The following is a 23,796-nucleotide window of genomic DNA, read 5'->3' on the forward strand; positions in this document are numbered from 1 at the left end:
CACTATTATTTCCTCCCTCGTAGCACTTAATTTCCCCGCAATGGTCGTGCCTGGGCACTGTGGACTGCAGTCACATTTACCAACATCGCACCGAGAGCAAATAGGAGATACTGAAGCAACTGTTGAATTCACTGAATGGTAGTGAAATATGGGCTCACTGTTATTGATGAGAGAACAAAGAAAAACACAGAACCCGTTTAAGACATGAAAGATGTTAGTGTCAGGATGAGCAATGAGTTCGTACCTCTACCAAATGTGCAAAGCAGGTTTTTGGAGACAAAAACAAAAGGTTATTTTGAAGGCAATCAATTTTGTTTAATTTTAACATGGCCACATTTGTGCCAAGCGATTAACATTTTCTCGTCAGCCTAGCAACTGTGATATGGCTAAAATATTTGGCAAAATGCTGATTTTAGAAGTCAGGTGTTGTGCCAACCTTGCTAAATGATCTAGATATAATTTTTAAACCACCCAACCACTTCGTGATGATTTAAATGGGCCATAATAGCTTTTCATCGAAAGAAAGATATTTTTCTTGGTGGAAAGAAAGATATTTAAAGTACCGAAGATAATGCTGAATATTAGAAGAAAAGGAACACATTGGAGGTGTTTGAAAGGTAGAGATACTGGATATTAGAGAAAAATCACTCCCTGGAGGAATCTGCCACTACCGTTTCCACAAGGCCAAGAGCTACAGAGAGATCCTGGCGTGCTACTCTCCCCCACTCCACTCTGGGGGATTGTAGTGAGAATGAAGAGTCCGTACTGCGCACGTTGAAATTCATTTTTATTTTGACTTTGCCTTTTCATGTCAATTAGAGACTCTTTGTTAAAATGATGACATAATTTTCACAGAACTATGTTATTGTAGACTGGAGGATATAAAGCCGCTTAAATGTGACTAATGTACTCACAAATTCCTGCCCAGAGCACCATTTCTCAAGGGGGCCTTCTGCATAGCATCTTTTTAAGGTGCAGTAGAGAGAGATGTAAATGCCCAAGAGATCCAAGCAAGGCTTTTGGCAGAGATGGGGTATAAGCTCCTTGTTCCACAGCCGACAGAGGTTGCAGGGAACCAGAGGGTCCTTTGCCTTGGACTTGTCTCCACGCTCCCTTCCTGTCTTGTGATAAGGTTACACTGAATGGGGCTGGCATCCTTCAAGGTTACTGTTCCAGAAAATATTTGCAAATAATTTGACATGCTGTCAGCTAGCGGGCTGCAGTGAATTCTTATAATTCAACATACTAATGTAGTTTTTCATGCCTTAAGCTATAAATAAGTTGGGTATGCAAAAGTTTCTATAATGTTTATTTAATAACAATATTTTAAAAATAAATCTTGATTATCCCATCACGCTCCAGTGGAAATCTTCCACTCTGATGGTTGTCTGTGACCTCAGGCGGTTTCTTCTTGCCTTTGTCTCATTTGATATCACTGAAGAAACACGCTTGTTTTTCTTTTCAAGCTTTTGGAAGTAGCACTCTGTCGCTTCTGCCTACATGCTCCTCATCCAGGTCTCTGCTTGTTAAATGACTGAACTCAGTTCAAGTTGAATAACCCCAGGGGGATGGAGCCTCCACGGGTGGGGGGGCCCTGGGCTGGGGCCATGAGAAGATGAAGCAGGTGTCCCCAGACCCTGACTCATAAAAGACCAATCGTACCACAAAATGAGTGCCCTCGCTTTTAAGAGAACACAGAAGGGATCACTGACCAGTTCCTGGAGAAGTGGCCCTGAGTGGGACCTGCAAAGAGGTATTTAAAATGCCATCCGGTTGAGGGCAGGGAGAGCTGCCTGTACAGACAGGGAGGTGGGAAGGGTGTGGCTCAGTAAGGCAAGGCAAATCGTAGCAGCAATTTTTCTACCAGTAAGTTTCTGGAATGAGGTCATTTAAACTTTAGATCTGCTGAGTGCATCTGCATGGCCCTGGGTGTGCCTGGCAGGAGGCCTCCAGGAACTTCTTGGAGCTGGGTACAAGCCAAGAGCACCGGGGCTGGTGTCAGAAGGAACTGGATCCGCTGTACTGATGGTTATCTCTCCTTTCCGAGTGTCCAGGCTACGTGTCCCTCCTCTGGGGTTGCTGTCACTGATCCTAAAGGAGCCTGGTGTCTGACAATGAAAGGACACGAAAGGAATGATCATGCTCTGTTTGCCCCACACTTTCAACAAGGTTGGAATGGGACCCTGCGGAGGGCGGCTGAGGGAGGGAACGGCATTGTGGCTTCACGTGGTTCCTGGGGATGTCCCCAGAACCAGGGCTGGTCCTGCCTTTGCGGAATGTAGCCATGTGCACAGAGGTGGCCGGTGTGCAGGGCATGGCTGGGAAAGAGTAGGTCATCATCCACGCCCCGGGGCAGCAGGTGTGGCTTCTCCAGTCACTCTATCTAGTTTTATAATTGAAATATAATCCACCCACCATACAATTTGCCCATTTTTTAAAATGTACAATTCAGTGGTTTTATATTCAGAGTTGTGTATCTACCACCACAATCAATTTTAAACATTTTTATTAAAACCCCGCCTAGCTTACCTGTCCCCATCCCCCATTCCTTTCTCCTTCCACCCCGCCCCCCGCCAGGCCGCCACTCAGCTGCTTCCTGTCTCTATAGATTTGCAGTTCTGGACGTTTCGTAGGAGTGGAATCATATAATGTTTGGTCTTGCCTGCTGGCTTCTTTCACTCAGCATGTTTTCTAGGTTCATCCATGTTGGAGCTAGACTGTAAGCTCCTTAAGCAGCCGGCACACAGGAGGTGCTAAAATATGTGTTGGATGAAACAGTGCGTAGGTGGGAGTAGCCGTGGTGCGGCCATGACTGTGGCCTGCCACCCGAACACCTGGGTGCCTCCTCCCAGTTTCGCCCCTCCTGCCTTCCTTTAGTTCCACCAGGAACGCGGGCTCTGGTTCATGGAGACTTGGATCACTCTGAGACTGTAAATGAGTTTTGGAGATCATAATGTGCTGTCCAAATTTAGGGAAATATTATGAACAGGGCCGTTAAAGGACACAAAACAGGTTCACCCTCTGGGGCAGAGCGAGCTTAGCAATGGCCAATCGCTTAGCGGTACGGATAACAATTTTATGAAGACTTTTCCCCCCTCCATCGTGCCCCACAATAAAATATGCAGGTAAGGGTTAAGCCAGGCTTGAAAATATTTTTGTTGCTTTTCGAGCATACACAATTTTGGGGAAAAGAATTTACTCATTGTAGTTATACTCTACTGAGCAGAAATATATCTACAACTATGATGTCTTTTTATATTTTAAATAAGTAGACTGGCTTTTTTTTTTCTCAAGCAAAGTCATAATTGTATTTATTTTAAATTTATATCCTGTCTGCTTCAAAAAGGAATTTGAGGCAGCCAGGAAAATCATAAGCTATAAAATGAGCAAGCTCCATTTTATACTAATAAAATAAAAGTTAGGATCTCATCAGTGAAACAACTTCTCTTTGTTCTGTACTGTGTGCAAATATTTGGATTACTAAAGTGAATTTATGAAGCAATTACTTTTAATGCTATAAGAGGAAATTAAGTACTCATTGATTCTTGATTTATAAGCTAGAGCTAAAGATCATGAAAAAGCAAATATAACTTAATTAAATGTCCCTTGGCTTTGCTACTATTGAGGTCTTCACTCATAAAGTTAGTAAAACAAACCATTCCTAGAACATAAATGTATATTGGTTCTTCCAGTTGGGAAGGCAAATAATTTACTGGTTAAATATATTCAGCAAAGTTAACCCAAGTGAGAGATTTTCCCAGTGTCCTCTGGGGCTTGAAGAGATAAAAGCTATTGTAGTTTTAGGGAAACCATTGTCCTGGGAATGATAGGCACCAACTTGCTGTAAAAAGGAGTAAACAAAAGGGCATCTCATTTTTTTTCTATTAGAAAATATATTTTAATATGCTCACAGAATAGACTATAGATCTGGGAAAGAAATAGAGCTTTATCATCTATTCATTGGCTATATACTTGTGGTTATTCATTGCTGACAGTGAACGCATTAACCTGGGATAATTTAATTGAGTCTTCTAGTAATGTTGCTATTTTTCTACTCTGAAGTGTAAATGATTTTTAAAAATTGGGTTCTAAAATGTAACACTTCAAGTGATGTATACAGCAAATCAAGGAGCCAGTGCAAGTCCCCTTTTGTGCTCCGTGAGTTACTGATTAGAAAAGAAGGAATAAAGAAAGGAAAAATAAAAGAAAAAAACATAGCAGCAAAAGGGTGGGAAATGGAAATTTGACCCGTTGGACAAGGAGTGTCAGGAACCTCCACCTGCGTCTCTCTTCCCTGCGATTGTTGGTCTTTCATGGAGATGAGTGGAGTCAGGGTTTGGGTCTCCTATCTGGTTGGGTAATGGGAGGATTTATTCAAATAAACTCTAAATGAGCATGCCCAGCCAGAGTTTCAAAGTTTCTCCTGGCTAATGTACGTTTTGACAAATTCTCTTCTCCATCACTAGGATAGATTGGAATCTCATTCTCAAGGGCATATCATGCTGGTTTGAGGAGGAAGTAGCAAGAGAATCAGCTTTTAGATTCTAACCCAGAAGTGTTAGGATAACCATTATGAAAAACAGAATATGCTCACTTCAAGAGGATGAAATCACCATCAGTGGGATTTGGACTTCATGGACATTTTTTAGGAAGTATTGATAGGCTAGCAGACTTTCTCGTGGGTTGGCCTTGTGCTAGGCAAACATTTTTATCTAGTGGTTGCTTTGGCATTAGGGACATTCTGTGGTGACACAGATGTGTTTTCCACTTTGCGACTGAGTCCATGACCTTGGCCTCACTGGCAATATGTTCTAAACACAGGTACTAACTGGACCTGGTTTGTAAACTGGGTAGACTAAGAGTACACTAAGAATATAAGAAAATCAAAGTGAAGAGACATATTAATTTGCTAGGGCTGCCTTAAGTACCACAGACTAGGGGCCTAAACCACAGGCATTTATTTTCTTACAGTTCTGGGGTCTGGGAGTCTGAGATCAAGGTGTCTGCGGAGATGGTATCTTCGGAGTCCTCTGTCCTTGGCCTGCAGATGGTCCTCTTCTGCTTCTCCCTGTGTCTTCACATGGTCCTTCTCTGTGTGTCTGTGTCTTAATTTCTTTTTCTTGTAAGGACACCAGTCATAATGGATTAGGCATTATCTACTTACTTACTGAGAGCAGAGAGCATTTGATGAACAGGATAACCTTGAACTTTGATTTCCATAACTCCTTGGGAATGGAAGGCAAAGCTCAAGGTCTATACGAGGATGGAGTCTAAAAGGAGAGTCCCTGCTTGTGCTCTAAAGCCGTAGTTCTTTCCTAACTGGGGGTGATTTGGCCTACCAGGCTACATGGGGCAATGTCTGGAGACCTTTCTGACTGTCATGGCTGGAGAGGTCTACCGGCATTTTCTGGATCAAGGCCAGTGATGCTGCTAAATACCCTACAATGTACAGGACAACCTCCCACAACAGAGAATTATCTGGTCCAAAATGTCAATAGTGATGAGGTTGAGAAACCCTGCTCTAAAAGGTTACATCGTTAGTATAAGAGTGAACTAGGAATTAAGCCACTTTTCTCCCATCCCCCAAAGTGCAAGTAAAGTTATGTTTCTAAAACACGGTGCTGGGGAAGGTGTGCCTCCATGAGAGTCTACAAGTACAAGATATACACCTCAAATTTATTCTGAGGCTATTTGATCTCAGGCAAATTTAAAGGGGTTCCGGGCTGATCGTCCTCCTAGGTGCTTGGCAGAGGCAAATTACCTCTCTCCGCTCTGGGCAAGTCCACCTTCAACTTGGGTCTCAACTAACCCACACATATAAACTTCTGAGAAATACACACATAGCAAAAGCCACAAGAAAATAAGCAAGAGTGAAAGCCAGCAGAGTAGAGGAGGATCAGATTCCCAAATAAGGCAGTTGTTGAAATTAACACATAGAGAATATACAATAAAGAGAGTTAAATGTTTAAAGAAATAAAATGAGCACATGAAACGATGATTAAAGAATAAGAGACTATACATAATGGCTGTGCAGATTTGAAAAATAAACATATAGAATTTAAAAAATGAAAACCGGAATGATTAATATTGAAAACTCCACGGAAGGCAATTAGACACAGCTGACAAGAGTCAGTAAACTAAAAGGCAGGTGTAAAAACGTTCCCAGGGAAGCACAGAGAGATTAAGACATGGACAAGCAGAAAGAGTGACAAGGAGATGTGCAGGATGGAATGAGACGGTCCAGCATATGTCTGATTGGAGTCTCTGAAAGAGAATAGAGAGAAAATGGCATACAGTCACCGTCTAAAGAGATAACCGTCGGTCATTTTCCACAACTCATGAAAGATGCCAATGTATAGAGTGAGAAAGCCCAGGGAAGCCTAAGCAAGACGGACAAAGAAGAAGAAATCCTGCACATAAGCTCATCATAGTGAAACTGAAGACCATTAGGGACAGAGACGAGCTTAAAAAATATCCCGAGGGAATTCAGTTACCTTCAAATGAATGGCCATTAGCTGACCACTGATTTCTCAGTAGGAACAACAGAAGCCCAAGCAGAATAGAATGCTGTCGCCATCACCCTAAGAGAAAATAATTATCAACCTAAAGTAATGTACCCAATTAAATTTATTTCTAGAAAACTGAGAGACTTTGCCATCTGTAGACCTCTAAGCACAGTAAATTCTAAAAGAGGGATGTTAGGCAGTAGGAATGTGATCGGGTTGGAGAAGGTCTGAGATGCGAGGAGGAACCAAGAGTGAAGGAAGTATGCACCCAAATGAACATGGGCTGAAGAAGACAGTATCAGCAATTCTCCTGGTTGGGAAAAAAAAAAAAAAAAAGAAGAACTCTTATAAAATAGCACTAATGTCTGGAGGGGGTGCTCAGAATTAAAGTGTTCTAAGGCCTTGTATTGTTTCAGAGGAGAGTAAAGATAGTCATCACATACATTTTGGAGAATTCAATGTGTGTGTGAAAATCCCTATGGTAGCCATTAAAATAATGAAAATGAGATGCATAATTTCCAAACTAATAGTGGAATAAGGGAAGGACCCGTGTGCAAAAGTTTGAAAACAAAACTAAAATAAATATCGTTTAGGCATACCAACACATAATACAACTATAAAGAAAAATGAGAGTGATACACACAGAAGTCAGGCTCACGGTGGCCTGGCGGGTGGCAGAAGGAATCAGAAGATCAGGGAGGGACACACAGGGCACTGACTTCAAAGGCAACTGACAATTTTTTCCTTACACGGGGTGATGGGTCCATGATCATTGACTTGTTATTATTTACCTCTCAAATTTAATTCATAGTCTTTCGTCAACATTTGATTATAAAAACAACAGATTTTCAAAAGAAAAGGATAAAAAAACCTCTCATGAAGCACTTTCTGTTTTCTGTAACACTAATAACACTCTCAGAGTCAGAGAGATGTCTGTAAGGGGCCCCTCTCCCTCTCCTTCTAAGGCTTCTGGGGCAGACACAGTGCATCTCAATTCTCACATCTTCGTTGGCACCTCACTTAGCAGGGTGGACAGAGAAGGTTTTCAACACATGCTGTTGTGTTTAACTGAGTTTATATAAAAGAAGCTGTAACTATCAGTAAGACGACTGTGCTTGGAAATTAAAGGAACATGTGCCATTATTCATCAAATAATTTAAATAAACACAGTTTTTCAGGGCAAAGGTTAAAATAGTGCCCTTCACCTCTTCAGGGGGCTATCTTGATTTGGGTTCCCCTGGAAGCAGATCCTGAGATAAGGATTCAAGGTAGTTTATTTGTGAGGTGATCCCAGGAGCTGAGACAGGGAAGGCAAGGAAGACAAAAAAGGATGAATTGTGGAGCTAGTCGCTGGGGTGGGCTCCATTCCTCTGGGGCCTCCAGCAGGAAGTCAACCCAACCGCGGACTGAGGCAGCTGGGTATCTGTCACCACTTCCCTGGCATAGGTGATGCCGCCTCCCAGGCGATCCCTTTTCAAACGGCTAGCTTGTCCTGTGTCCCCAGCTGGAGACAAAGCCCGTGGGCAGAGCTGCACTGTGTGTAGTAAGGAAGCCTCCTTTGGCTCGTAGAGGCGAAAACTGGGGGACATGGGCAGGATAACTGCAGCGTGTGCAGGGGCCCTGGCAGCCTTCTGGGTAGAACGCTGGGATTCGTGAGCTCAGGCAGGAGTGTGGCACTTAGCCTCGAGGAACCAAGCAAGAGAAAGGAGATGTGAGATAGTAAAAGGGGTTGAAAATACAGGGGCAGCCACACTGAGTGCCATGGTCCCGGTGACAGAAAGTGGGCAGAGGTGCAGGGACTCCCCGGACCGTGACAGCTGTGACAGTAATTGGGGCTTCTCTGAACCTGGAGTTACAGAATTAGGGGCATCACAAGCATAAACATTCCACAGATGGCGAGGCTGAAAAGATCACCAGTGAGCGTTGAAGTTATCATGGGAAAGGTTAACTTTTCCATGTAGAGCAGATGTATAAAGGGGTAGTTTGGACATATCACTCAAAAGGGTGAATCAATGATGTGGTTTCATTTCTAAAGAATGTAAATAGATACACATACAGAAACATACTATATAGGATAGGCAAATATAGGGCAAAAGAATGAGAAAAACAGATTACAGTATGAATATCACATAAAGAAGAATTCAAGGAAAGAGGCATTGAATGAGACAATTGCTATGAAGGTAGTGAATGAGCATTTGTTGATTGCTTTTCCAGAACCTATTTCCCCAACACTGTCCTGGTTTCCCTTGAGGGGAAATCCCCTTGAGGACTTTATCCTTCTTCCATTATTAGCCATGTGTCTTGAGCTGGGGATCACCTACTTTCAGCTTTGGGATGGGACTGCAAAAGAACATAGATACTCCAAAAGATAGAATGGAAAGAGGCAGAGAAACCAAGATCTTGGTGGCGTCAAATAGGGCTGCTGGATCAAACCTCACCTAAAGCTTGCCTTGTTAGTTACAGGAACCAGTACCTTGCATGTATTATCCAAGCAAGCTTGAGTCTGGTTCCTATCATTTGTGATGTAAAGAGCTTTTACTAACACAAGGGATATAGTACACAATCAAGATAAAATTGTCATAATCTTTATCAACTAAATAAAATCTATCATTGAAATATATAAAGAAAAAAACCTCAAGAAATGCAGGAGAAAAGAAATAGAAATAAAATCTTAATGGAAGACTTTAAAACTCTTTAGGGACCAAATAGGAAACAAAAGTGAACATGTAGAAATGTGAATAATGTAATTTAACAAGGCAGATCTAATCGATATATCAACTTTATGCCATCTACCATTTCAAGTGCCAGTGGTACATTTACACATTTCTATAGTTGAACCATGACAAAAACTGAATGTGTTCCCTAAAGAAGAACAAGTACTGCGGTCTCTGCCGAATATTCTGAGAGCTAACAACAAGGTGGAAAAGAAACAAACTCAAAAAGCCTTCAAACCAATCTCCCTTTTAGCCCATTTTTTTTTAAATCAAAAAGGAAATAAAACCTGTAACTATATGTAGAATATGTAGGAAATACTGACAATAAAAATACAATTTTAAAGTCAATCAGAGAAAGACAATTATCATATGATCTCACTGATGTGTGGAATTTAAGAAATAAGGCAGAAGATCAAAGGGGAAGAGAGGAAAAAATGAAACAAGATGAAACCAGAGAGGGAGACAAACCATAAGAGACTCTTAATCATAGGAAACAAACAGGGTTGCTGGAGGGAAGAGGGGGGATGGGGTAACTGGGTGATCGACGTTGGGGAAGGTATGTGTTGTAAAGAGCCCTGGGTATTATATAAGACTGATGACTCACAGACCTGTACCCCTGAAACAAATAATACATTATATGTTAATTAATTGAATTCAAATAAAAAAATACAATTTTAAAAACAAGATATAGCTGAAATTGGACTTTATGGGCATTTTCTAGGTAGTACTTTATTAAATAAAAAGGAAAAATATGTAACTCAAGTATTCAATTCAGATAATAAGAAAGAGTCTACTTTCTGCTCCACTTTCCTGTGAACCTAAAACTGCTTTATTTTTTTATTTTTTATTTTTTTCCTAAAACTGCTTTAAAAATTAACATCTGTTTTAAAAGAGAGCTCACTGGGGCGCCTGGATGGCTCAGTAGATTAAGCGTTCCACTCTTGATTTCTGCTCAGGTCATGATCTCAGGGTTATGTGATCAAGTCCCAAGCTGGGTTATGCACTGCACATGCATGGAGCCTGCTTAAGATTCTCTCCCTCTCTATAAATAAATAAATAAATGAATAAATGAATAAATAAATAAATAAAAGAGAGTTCACAAATTTTAAGAAAATAGAAGTAAAAAGAGACATAAAATTACATATTAATAAATTAGAAAATGGTTTAACTAAGAAATACAAGAGAGTTCTTTGGGAAGTTGGGGGATAATTAATGTCTTGTATTAGTTTACTAACTAGCTTAGTCAGGATCTGGGAAAGCCCAAATACACAAAACTCGGATTCACACAGAGAAACTAAGTATAGATGTTGATCAAATTTGAAGGCTGCTAAGACAGCATTTTGCTTAATTCTATACTAATCAACTTAAACACAAGGATGAGGTAGATAATTTTCAAGGAAAATAAGATCATAATCAACTGAAAGGTACCTAGGCAATTTAAGTGGGCTAATAACCAAGGAATGGGCTGGAGGAAGTTAAGAAGTCAGTGTGTAAAGGTATTACCCTGAGGGTTTCATGGCCAGTTCATTCAAACCTTCAAGGAACAGATAATTCCTACGCTTTGTTAGCTCTTGGAGAGCACAGACAAATAAGGAAAGCCTCTAAAATCTTGTTTGAATGCCCAAATTTGTAAAATAGAGCATGCACCAAACCAACGAACGTATTGTCAGAAAAATAGCAGGACAACCTCACTCAAAACCCGGGTAAAAATTAGAATCCTCCATTGAATATATAGAGTCTATGGGATATTAAAGGAATTATACCAAGAGGTATACCAAGACCGAGAGGAGTTCTTAATAGAAGAGTAAAGATGATTTAATAGTAAGAAATCTACTAACATATTCCATTAAATATTATCAATAGATATCAAAAACTTATTTAGTAAGTTTCAATATCTACTCATTTTTATTTATTTATTTTTTTAAAGATTTTTTTGTTAAGTGATCTCTACACCCAATGTGGGGCTCGAACTTAGAACCTCAAGATCAAGAGTCACATGCTCTACTGACTGAGCCAGGCAGACGCCCCAGAATATCTGCTCCTTATTTTTAGAAAGCCCATGGTTAAACAGAAATAAACAGATACTTCTAGATATAATTTTATGTGTGCATATGGTATGTGTGTAAATTATGTTACACAAAACAATAGCCAATTTCTGCTTAATAATAAAACACTAGCAGCAAGGCCCGTTAAAGTCAATAAAAGACAAGAGTGCTGGTTATTATTACTATTACCACAATCTGAGAGTTACCACCAGATTTACCTGCTACAGGTTTTAACAATTTATTCTCCTCTCAACTGAATATGAAAGCACCTGTTACCCTAAACTTAGGCTTACACTATGTCTTATCACTCTTTTCGATCTCTGCCAACTTGATACAGAAAAATGAGATTTTATAGTAGTTTTAATTTTCATTTCTTCAAGTGTTAGTGAGCTGAAGTTTTTACACGTTAAACACCACGTGTACTTTGGTGAATAACGTGTTCAAGTTCTGTGACCATTTTTCTTTTTGGTATTCCATGTGTGACATCGTTGTATTTGCAAATTAACGATGTTAACCCTTTGCCATGTATCCTGCAAATATTTTCTCAGCTTCTAGTGTGTTTTTAATCGTGATGGTATCTTTTGACATGAAGACATTTAAATGTTTTCATATCATAAAATATTTTATCTTATCTCTAAAGTTTTCTGGCCTGGGTGTTTATATAGGGGAAGTTTCTTTTTTTTTTTTTAAGATTTTATTTATTTATTTGACAGAGAGAGAGAGAGCACAAGCAGGGGGAACGGCAGAGGGAGAGGGAGAAGCAGACTCCCCGCGGAGCAGGGAGCCCAATGTGAGGCTCAATCCCAGGACCCTGGAATCACGACCTGAGCTGAAGGCAGATGCTTAGCCGACTGAGCCACCCAGGCGCCCCATATATAGGGGAAGTTTCTATTGCAAGAGCATAACAATCTTCCCCACTGTTTTATTCTAACAGTTTTAGAGTGACAATTACAATTTTACATTGAACCCTTTGATCCAGCTATAATTTATTTAGGCAGAGGGACTAAGGTGGGGCTACACACAGTTGGTATGTTTTTCCATATCCATATCCGCTTATTAAATAATTCATCTCTCACTCATTGATTGTGGGCATCGTCCCTAAATGCTATTTCTTCTCTAAGCTCAGGTTTGCTTGTGTGCACTCTGTGCTATTTCACTTGTCTGTTGCTGTGCCAGGATACACACTGTTCCAGAAACCAGCATTATTGGTTCTGGTATTTGCAAGCACTCCATAATGATTCTTCTATTTTAGGATTTTTCTTCTTTTCACAAGTAGTTCTTCCAGAGAATCTGCAGAAGCTTCAAGTTCCAAAGCAATCTCATTAAAACAACCATGTAAAGGTGAATTAAGGGACGGCAATTTCCTGCGTCTCCCCCCGGAGCGCCCTGTCTAAATGTACCACGCTGCTGTGGTTCTCGGCGTGGCCAGGACCTAAACTGACCTGGCCACTATCTGTGCGGGACAACCGAAGCTCGGCCGTGGACTTCGCCGTCATGCAACCTGACGGATGGCTCACAGCATGCTTTTAAGCATATTACATCACACTGTTCGGCTTCGGGATGATTATTCTGTAATAAATGAAAGGATCACATCCTCTCATGAAGAATAGGCAGCAATGGTAGATCAATTTCTTAAAAAGATTTTCTCTTTATTACTGTCAAGGGGTTAGATCTAGGATAGCGTAGCATACAGATAATAAAGGTGAAATACAGGATACTTTGCCGATAACTACTATCCACTTTCTTTTTTCTGACAGTTATGGAGGGAAAAGAAAACCACAGATGTCTGATAAGACCCAGAGACGTCCTTTCATTATGTGTCTTAAGAGATAGGAGCAAGGGAGAATAGAGTAGAAAGAGACATCAGAAAAAATTAGGAGGGTAGAGGAAAAAAACAGAACAGTCCTGTATTATATGGGTGGTTTCTGATTACTGCACATCTACGGACAATATTTGAGATTTATTTCCTTTCTCTGGGGATTCCTTTGCGGGGCTAAAGTTGGTGTCTGCAGCTCTGCAGAGCTTCTGTGGAAGGGTCCCTTGGCAGATTCAATTCCACGGTTTTGTCTTCATTCATAATCCATACTTTATACATCTCTGCAAATAACCATTGGAATTTAAACTAGAAGGCGACAGAGTGGTCCTGGCTGTGGGTCTAAACAAAATCGGAACATTTGACTCTTTTGAAGTCATCCCTGATCGCTGTCCCTTCAACACTAGGCTAATCTTCTCCCGTTGAAATTGTTCTTCCGCGCTTTTAGGATTCCCAACAGTGAAGAATGAAAACAAAGACATCACAGCACAATTTCTCAAAATAAGTATCTAGGCTGACAACGTCCATATGAAAATAGGAAGAAAAGCACCATAAACATTTAAAGGAGAAAAGAAGAAGGAAAACAATCTCCACTCCCCCTCCACACCAGCCCAGCCTTGAGAACACAGCAAAAGTCCGTTTATGAGTGACCACAAGTCACCATGGGCAGCTTCCAATTTTTAACGGAATTTATTTCGAGGTATAACCCATAGGTCCCTGTTAGCACGATCCCAGATCCCAGAGTGGTCCAAAGATATTCATTCACCCACGTGAGCAGGAGAACCCACACACAGCCTTCGCTACTGGGGTCACTGAGACACAGGTAAGCCATGCTTAGGTACCGAAGGTGGGGCTCAGACTGACCAACTTTTCAGTCTGGAGATCTGGGAAATATCTAGATACACTTTAATTTCAGGTAAAAATGTGTTCTTTTTCTGTATTTATTTATAAGGGGTCAATATTCTATCCGAGACAAAGAGAAATGAGAATATAGAATACAAAGAAATTATGAAACAGAGCCCATGAAAAAAAATATATAGAAATGTAAATGTAACCAAGTAAATAGAAAAACAAAAACAAGGATCCATAATGAAACCATCCTAATACTACTGCTTTTAGCATTTTAATTCTTCCCCTTCTGATCTTTTCTCCTATGTGTATATGTATGTAAACACTTTCTTTTAAAAAAAAAAGGTCATATTCTTATGTGATAAAATGTGTATCTTGTTTTTTTTAAATTAAGCATGATATTGTAAGCATTGACAAAGTTCCTACACAATCTTAATAATCTATTTAGTGGATTTACCATCATTGATTATTCCCTTCTGACTACGAATGCATGTGGTGTCTAAATGTTATGTGTGTGTGTGTGTGTGTGTGTGTGTGTGTGTGTGTGTGTGTGTGTGTAGGATGCTTTCATGCCTTCTGCTTTCCCTTTTTTTCTTCCTCGCTCCTGCTTTTTCATCTTTATTTCCTTTTACCCAAATCTCCATTATTATTCCTCTCCCCGCCATAGAGAGCAATCCTAATTCAATGAGTTTGTTTTTGTTTGTCAGGGTTTTTCCAAAATGAGCAGTGCTGTTTGTGTGCGTGCATTTATATTTTACATAAGTGGTATTTGGTTATGTATCTCATTCTGTTTCTTACTTTCTTCACTGAGCACTAAGATGAAGATCCATCCGCATCGCTAAAGGCCCGTGTCCTTGCTTCCCTCTGCAGTGAACATTCGGCGGAGTGCAATCACCACACACCTAGTACACCATCCACGCCCCCCACCCCGCCCCTGCCACCCGCCCATTGCTACTGATAACTCGGTGCTTGTATATGTTCTTTTTGGGAACATACTTGTATATGTCCCTCTTTGGATCTGCTGGGGAATTTCTTGGGACTGCGTATCCAGGGTGAGATTGCAGGATCATAGGGCCTACAATACTTCTTTGACTAAAAAGAGCCAAAATTGTTCTCAGAATGGCTGTAACTTTTTACATTTTTACTGGTAGTTCATGAAAATTTCACATCTCCACATCCCTTCCAACGCTTGGAGTCATCCCACTTCCTAAATTTTTGCCAGTCTTACAGATGTGAAGTGTACCTCTTCACGGTTTAATTGTTACTCCCTGATTACTAACACATTTGAGTGTCTTTTAATTTGCCTGCTAGGTTTTGGAGCTTCCTCTTCTGTAAGTTGCTCATTCGTATTCCCCATCCCCATTTTTCTACTGGGGCTGTCCTTTACTTTTGGTTTAGGGGACTTCCTTGAATATTCCAGGTTTATCTCTTGTGTATTCCCTATTTGTTGGACTTTTGTCTGTTGGTCCATCAATTACTGAGAGTGGAATGTTAAAATCATTAACTATGCTTTTTATCCCCAACTTCTCCCTTAATAATATTGCTAGGCAATTTATTTTTTAATGTGTTTCTATGCTCTGCAATTGGGTACAAGCACATTTAGAATTGTTGTCTTTCTGATTAGTGGACACTTTTATCACTAAAAATCTCTCTCGTTATCTCTTGTAGTTCTCCTTGCCTTTAATCCTATGTCTGATATTAATAGGACCACTGCAGTTTTCCTCTAATTTACGCCTCTAGTAAAGATTATGGCTTATTGTTTCTATCCTTTTACTTTTAACCTACCAGTACCTCTATAGCCTTTATATTTTATAGGAAACTTTTGTAAAGAGGAAATCGGTCTTGCTGTTGTTTTTGTTTTTCAAATCCAGTGGAATTAGGCTAAGAAGAGTCAATTCAGGATAAAGAATTCATTACACCATGATGGGTCCAGGAAACTAGCAGGGAAGTGGGAATTGTTTTAGTGACCAAGACGGTGTCTGGTTAATTTGGAAGGAAGAACATTTTAAATTCAATTATTCAGGTGGCTTGAATTTACTAAGGTTTTTCTTGACCTCCAGCATCATGTTTTCTTGACAGTCCTGATTCAAGAATATATTACAGGAGGGAGGAAGGCACTTAATTTTAACCTCTCAGGGGAAAAAACAACAAGCAAAAAATCAAACCAGAAATTTTTGATTGTTTCTCTTTAGAACTCTGCCCATTACTGAAGATGTGCTCACCGGATAATTAAGTACCGCCGTGATAATCAGGGGCGTTAAGATGCTGGAACAGAAAGAAGAGATTTCATTATTTTCCAATAACCTGTAGTCTTTAGGCTGTGATGCTCCTAAGATCAATATTTTTATCTCTGTGAGGGCAGTGTACATTCATTTTGTTACACATCCAGCAGTTCCAAAGAGGCCATTGTTTCACGCAAATGGAGTCGGCCCAGTGCTCTGCTGTTATAATGAATTCTCCTTCAAGATGCATAAAGTACTTGGAAAATTGCAAACTCCTGTTTTAACCAGCATGATTTCCAGCAATTTTAATGAATGTTTTTTTAGAGGAAAAAAAAATCACCCTGACAACTAACAGTTGTGTTTATCATCTCTGCCACAATGTAGTAAAGATCTGACTGTTCTTCAGGTAATCAATTTCCGGGAATTGCTAATAACAGACTTAGTAAGTCTCCCAGGCTCTGCAACTCAACAGTTGTGTGTAGGCTGTTATTTGCATTAAAAATAGTCATCTCATGACACAAATCCTGAGATCATACTAACAGCCAACTTTCATGCAAGAGATACGGTTTGTTATATACACGACATGGGCTGTCCTATAAGGCACCTAACTGCACAATTAAGGTTTATCATAGAATTCTTATATATCAACCATTTTACTTTAACCTCCAAGTTTCATTTTTTAGCTCTCAAACTAATGTGGAAATAAGGTTTTAAAAATTCACAGTTGTAACATGTCACACAGTTGCCAACTGACCTTTTTGAAAGAGTTTGCTAAATGATTAGAAGAATACTAATTAAAATTCAGGCTTCAAGAAACGTATCGGATCATAAGTTGAAATGCTGTTTACAAAACTTTCCCTGACTCGTGTTAAGGTTTTGTAGATGAAATAGGTTCTCTGCTGTGCTGTCTTTGAAATCTGAAAGAGGAAAATTTAGTTGTGAGGGAGGTTGTCTTCTAACTGCATTTTCGCATTGCCTCTGACTTTGGTTCACTCCGTGAATCTGAACAACGAAAAGGCCACATTAATGTGATGCTTGCTAGGACAATGGCTGAGGTCCCTCCTGGTAGCTGAAAATCTAGATCATGAATCTTGATGGAGAAAGATGTCATTCCATAAATATGTAAGATGTCCTTAAGCCAAGAGATCTATCATTTTGGCCCTATTTGTCAGATGCTGAGAAACAACGCCATTCTCCTGAGACTCTGGGGGGTCCCAGCAGGGGGGCCCTGTTCTGGAAAGAAGACTTTCACGGGAAGCTGACTGAGGACTGTTTACTTCCTGGTCATGTTGCCAAAAGGACATCCAGCAAAAATGAAAGACCATTATTTAAACTATACAAAGAGAAAACCCCAGCAATGGATACCAGCTACAACCCTGATCATTTTGGTGGGTTAGGCCAAGAAATTTGGGTAGAAGATGGATGTAGGTAAGTGTTTAGGAGCAAACCATGCTCTTTTATCTACCGTGTGAATTGTCACCTTTTGCCGTTAGGTATGATTACAAACTGGAAGTCAGACCAAGAAATTTGGGCTTTGAATAATTTCTCCCTTGGTCTTATGTAATGCCTGACTCCCAAACATTTAAGCATGTTGAGATAACAGGTAGGGAATGTGTAGCGGAAATTTTTACTGCCCGCCTTCTATGAAAATGATTGCACATGCTACCAAGTAACTACAGTTTACGGTTCCCTGGGAAAACAGGAGGAATCAAATTATTTATGAAGTCAGATTTTGGATGGTTATCAATGGCCTGGAGGAGACTGACAGGCAAAAATGTTACCCTTCAGCACCAAGTAGATGATGTGACCCTACGCTCCTTTATATTCTGTATACCTCCGGCATCAGAGACTGTCCGGTACACTCTAAACTTGGAAGGCCATGAGAATATGCAATGCCCACAACTTAGCTTTATTTAGGGAAATAATACTCTTTGCCGCCATTTGTGTTTGTGAATACGTCAAGGAATATTCATCAGGGAAGTGGGAATTGGGTGAGGGGAACTTTCTGGAAATGTAAACTGTAGAGACAAAAAAGTTAAAAAATGAAAAGATAGACAATCTTTCTGAAGAAAGATTGTATCTGTTTTGCTTTTCATTAATGAATGTTGGCTATAACAGTTTAAACAAACTTTCAACAAATATTTTTATGTCTGTCAATCTTAGAGTCTTAAAATCAAGCAGGGAGGGAGGGATCACTTAAGTTATGTAGCTCAGCGTTCCCCTTAAGGCACGAATTTCTTTTTTTTTCTTAAAGATTTTATTTATTTATTTGAGAGAGAGAGAAAGAGAGAGTGAGCACACAAGCAGGGGGAGCAGGAGAGGGAGAAGCAGGCTCCCCACTGAGCAGGGAGCCTGATGTGGGGCTCGATCCCAGGACCCCGGGATCATGACCTGAGCCGAAGGCAGTCACTTAACCAACTGAGCCACCCAGGTGCCCCAAGGTAGGGATTTCTTATAGGATATTCCAACAAACAGTTATCTAGTTGTCACTAGAACCTTCTGTGAAACCAACACTTCTCTCCCTCACGAGGCAGCTTGCACTAATTTACTGGTAGAAAAGTCTTCCTTGTTTGCAACAGAAGTTCCTTCTCTGTGACATGCATTCCTCCATGCCACCACATCATCTTTTAATATTTTATTTATTTATTTATTTGAGAGCTAAAGAGAGAGAGCAGGGGTGGGGGGGGAGGGAGGATTGGTGCAGAGGGAGAGGGAGAGGGAGAAACTTTAAGCAGACTCCACGCTGAGCACAGGGCCCGAAGTGGGGCTTGAACTCACGACCCTGAGATCATGACGTGAGTTGAAACTAAGAGTCGATGCTCAACCAAGCCACCGAGGTGCCCTGCCACCACATCATCTTTAACGACAGAGAACAGCTTTTCATGGGATGACCTTTCAACCCTGGGAGAGTTCACAGGATGACCTTTCAACTTTGGGAGAAGGGATTCCAGTGCCTTCAAACCTCCCCTTCCCTAGGCTAAAGAGTGTTCCCTTCCTTTACCCTTGGAAAGCATAGCAAAGTGGTTCTTAACTTTAAGTCACTGTTCCTTGGAAAATCAGATGCAAGCTAGGAACATTCTTCCTGAAGAAAGCAGACATGCTTCGGGAGGGATAGGAACACTTGTTTTTATTTTGATTCTTTTCAATCAAGCAATTGACATCAGGGTGTTTCGCTTGAAAAACGGAATGCAGGCGAATTCCGGTTACCTAAGGGTTGTGGGTATGCTGAGGACCCCGCGGGGAGGCACGTGCACTTCAGTGCCCCGCTTTCCTGGGGAGCGCTGGCATAGCCAGCCTCTCATGTTCACGAGCAAGGACCCAGTGACTGCGAATTCTCTCCCTTCCTGTGACCGCCTGCGGCTGGTACATGCTCATCATTGGCAGGGCCATCAATCACTCCTCGCACAACGTCCTATACTTTGGAGTTAACTGTAGTGATGCAGGAGCCCCACCACGACCCGTGGGAGACCATTTTATTCTTATTTTGCAGTTGGGGCAACAGAGCCTCTGAGAAGATAAATGACTTCCCTGAGGTCACAGGGGTGGCTGTGTGCAGGGCCCAGCCGGCCAGGCTCCCTGGTACCCCACCCAGCGCCCCTGCATCCACACGAAGCCAACTCCCTCTTACTAACCCAGTAAGCTGAACCACAGTCTCATTAAAGTAGAAGGGCAAGAGCCACATCCCGGCCCTCCCAGTTAGTGGCCTAATGCCGTGTCTTCACACACAGGTGGGCTGGAAGCTCCAGGAGCGAGTCCTTTACTGCCGGTCCCAGAGGAACCAGGGGGGACGGCAAGCAGCAGCCTTTGCAAGGGGAGGCGATGCTGTTCCCTGGGGGGCCGAGCTTGGCTCTCAACTTTAGGGGAGCAGGTGGCCTTCCCTGAGATTTCATTCTGGATCTAAGAATAGAAACTCCTCTAGAGCCCTCACGCTGGAGGACAGATCATCTCTAATGGAAAATGGATGGTTTTAAGAAACCACATTTTGCCCGTGGCCGCACCCAAAAAAAGCGTGAGGGTGCCAGCCAGCTCCAGAGGAAAACCCCGCAGGAGGAGACGCATTCGGCTGGCAACGGGCTGGGTGGCGCTTGTCTCGGCTTCTGTGTGTCTCCTCCAGTGTCTGTGCGGTGGCAGCAATGCCCCCTCCGTCTTTATGCTCCTCGCTCTCCCTTCTGACCTTGAGAATTCGTGGAGACTGCTCAGCCATGGGGCAGGGCTTCCGCAGTACAGTTCATTCACGGCGAGGTCACGGGGAGGCCGTTCACGCTTTTTGCTGGAAGGCTCTGTGGCAAATCAAATCCCCTCCCTGTCGGAGATGTGAGGCCCCGAAGGCTGGCCAGACAGTGGAAGCAAATGCCCCCCCGGCTGCCTTCTGCGCTCTCCAAACAGCTGCAGGCAACCCAACCGTCGGGCCACGCAGGCAGGGCGTGCGGCTCAAGCAGAAACCACAACAGCCGGGGCCTGGTGGACACACTCTGAGGCAACGCCGTGTTCTGCACAGATCTAAGTGGGTTGTAGTGGGTTCCAGGACGGGACGGTGCTCAGGGCCAGTGTGTGGCCTCAGGTGGGGCGAGCGTTGCCAGCGGCCTGACGTGCACACAGCCCCTCCTCTTACTACGCGTCCCTTCTAGACGCCGGCCGAGGCTCGCACGGGGTGCCGGGTAATCTTTTGTATCGACTGGAGTGGGCCACAGGGGGCCTAGACTGACCATGATTTCTGGGTGTGTCTGTGAGGGTGTTTCTGGACGACACTAGCATTTGAATAATCCGTGGGCTCCGTAGAAGAGATTGCCCTCCGGTCCACTGAGGGGCTGACCCGAACAAAAAGAGGAAGAGGAATTTGCCCTTTTTGCTTTCTGCCTCACTGATTTGGCTGGGAGATCCATCTTCTCCTGCCCTTGGACCAGGATGCACACCTTAGGCTCCTCTGGTTCTCAGACCTTCAGACTCAGATGGAGTTCCCCACCAGTCTTCCCAGTCTCCAGCTTGCAGATGGCAGACCATGGCCCTCCTCGGCCGCCCTAACCACATAAGCCAACTCCTCGTCATCAACATCTACCTGCCTGCCTACCTGCTTATCATCCATCTACCTGTCTCCTATTGGTTCTGTTTTTCTGGAGAACCATGACCAGCACAGAAGGAGATAGCCAGAGCAGCACATATTCTAGAATCAGGGCTCAGACCTGTGTCAAAGACACACAAAACCAGCGCTCTTCTGACGGCCATGCTGCCCGAGAGCCAGTAAGATGGCGGCACTCACGACGGGACAGTGTCCACACCTGTTCATGGGGTTCTAGAGAGGTGGCTGAGCCTCATGGGCAGAGGCACCCAGATGATTTGGGGGGCACAGGGCTAGGCAGTTGCCGATGGAGTCATCCAGTGACATTCTCTTTCCAGTCCCCTTTGAACCATTCTGGGTCCAGCCAGAAACAAAGTCCCATTGGGCGCACGTCTTAATGCCTTTCCAATTCTAGCCTGGGCTCAGAGCCTTCTGCAGACAAGCTTTACGCCAGCTGTTAATAACATTGTTTTGTGTTTATTGCATTTGTTTTTCTAGTTATTTTTTCTCCATTTGTGAAAGGGGAGACTTACTTTCCATTTTCAGAAGTGACACGAAATTTTAAAAATCGATGTGTTGTTTCATGAAAGGTGATCAATTTAAAGAAAACAATTAAATGAGAGGACAAGTGGTGTACAAATTTCACAAAGTTTGGAAAGCATTAGCACATGACCTAGGATGCAGGCTTGGCTCTGAACGTGGCTCTACCATTCCCGAATCATGTAACCATGTGTGGATCACTTAATTATTGCTAATTCGATGAGATAATGGAAAGGGCAATTCTCCTTGAGGTGTAAAATAATAATTATTATTTATTGTGACTGCTATTGAATTGTTATGTTAAAAATATCACATCCCAGTCCTGCCAGTAGTTGTCATTTGTTGCTATGACCACCGTGGGGGGCTGGGGTGTGCAGAGCGCCACAGCGCCCTGACGCGGTAGGGTTGCCTGGTGAGGAGTTTGGATGCCCACGAGTAGGAATTGCAGACTATTCATCCGATGAATGTCTTCCTATAGTGTCACAAGGACAACAGGATATTTGTCAGCTGTACCAGGGACACAAGCTCCTGGTCACCCAGGGAAGGAGTTGGGGGGGAGGCGGCCCTGCCAACACAGAATTCAGAGAGGAGCTTCAGGGAGCCCCAGGGCTGAGAGCCCATCTTTGTGTTACAGATGGAGACGTTCCCGCCAATAGCATTCTCCCCAGCAAAGCGGCCAGCCCTTCACTGAGGGAGAGCGGGAGGCACATCCCCCAGATGCTTGGATCCCCTTCCTGAGACCGTGTGAGGAGTGCTCCTGCAGGGTTCCTGCTGACCCCTTATCCTGAAGGAGACTTCGAAGAGGAAGGTCAGTGGGGTATTGGGTAGCTCCTCCCAAGCTCATCGTCTTGGGGCCATGGCTGATACTAGTTTTCTCACTGCTTTGTTTTACATTGATGTTTGTTTTCTTCTTAAACGAGTTTACTGAGGTAAAATTAGCATACAATAAACAGCATATCTTTAAGGCCTATAGTCTGATGAGTTTGGCTTGCGTAAGTACTCATGAGTCACCCTGCACAGAGAAGACAACGAACGCATCTGTCTTCCCCAGAGTTTCCTGTGCACCTTTGTAAGCTGTCCCCATGACCCTCTCTGCATCCCTGTCCGCAGACATACCTGATTTATGTCATTACAGATGAGTGTGCATCTCATAGACTCTTGTACAAACAGACTCATCCAGTATGTACTCTTTTTTTTTTTTTTTTGCCATGCTTCTGATAGCATAATCATTTTGAGATCCACCTATAAATTGTTGTATGTATCAACAGTTCATTCTGTTACATTGCTGAGTCCTCCTTTGGATATCCTGCAACTTGATTATACGTTCCCCTGGTGGTGGCCATTTGTTTTTTTTTTGTTTTTTTTTTTTCCCAGCTCTTGACTATTATGAATAAAGCTGCTACACATGTTTGAGCACAGTCTTTGTGTGAGCAATGCCTTCATTTCTTTTGAGTAAATAACTGGGAATGGACCGGCTGGGTCCTATGGTAGGTCTATGTTTAGCTTTTAAAGAGAATGCCAAAATGTTTGCAAAAGTCGTTGTATCACTTTATATTCCAACTAACAGCATTTAAGGATTCATTCCAGTTCCCCCAAATTTTTGCCAGCGCTTGGTGTGGTTGGCCCTTTTCCTTTCAGCCGCTGTGGTGGATATAATAATATTACACTATGGTTTTAATTTGTATCTCCCTAATTGAGGAATAACGCCACACGGTTTTTCATGTGCTTATTTGGCATCTATGTATCTTCTTTGATAAAGTGTCTGTTCAAATATTTTCCCCATATTTAAATTGGGTTGTCTTCTTATTATTCAGTTTAAAAAGCTCTTTATCTATTCCAGGTACAAGTCCTTTGTCAGAAAAACTTTTACAAATATTTTGTCCCAGTCTGTGGCTTGCTTTTCACGTTCAAAACAGAGACTTTTGAAGGGCAAAAGTTTTAAATTTTAATGAAGTCAATGTACTGATTTTTTATTGTGTAGTTTGTGCTTTTTGTTTGTTTTTGTTACATTTAAGAAATTTTTGACAAATCCACATCATTAGGGTTTTCAC

Source organism: Zalophus californianus, chromosome 15, assembly GCF_009762305.2.
Source record: "Zalophus californianus isolate mZalCal1 chromosome 15, mZalCal1.pri.v2, whole genome shotgun sequence".
NCBI lineage: Eukaryota > Metazoa > Chordata > Mammalia > Carnivora > Otariidae > Zalophus > Zalophus californianus.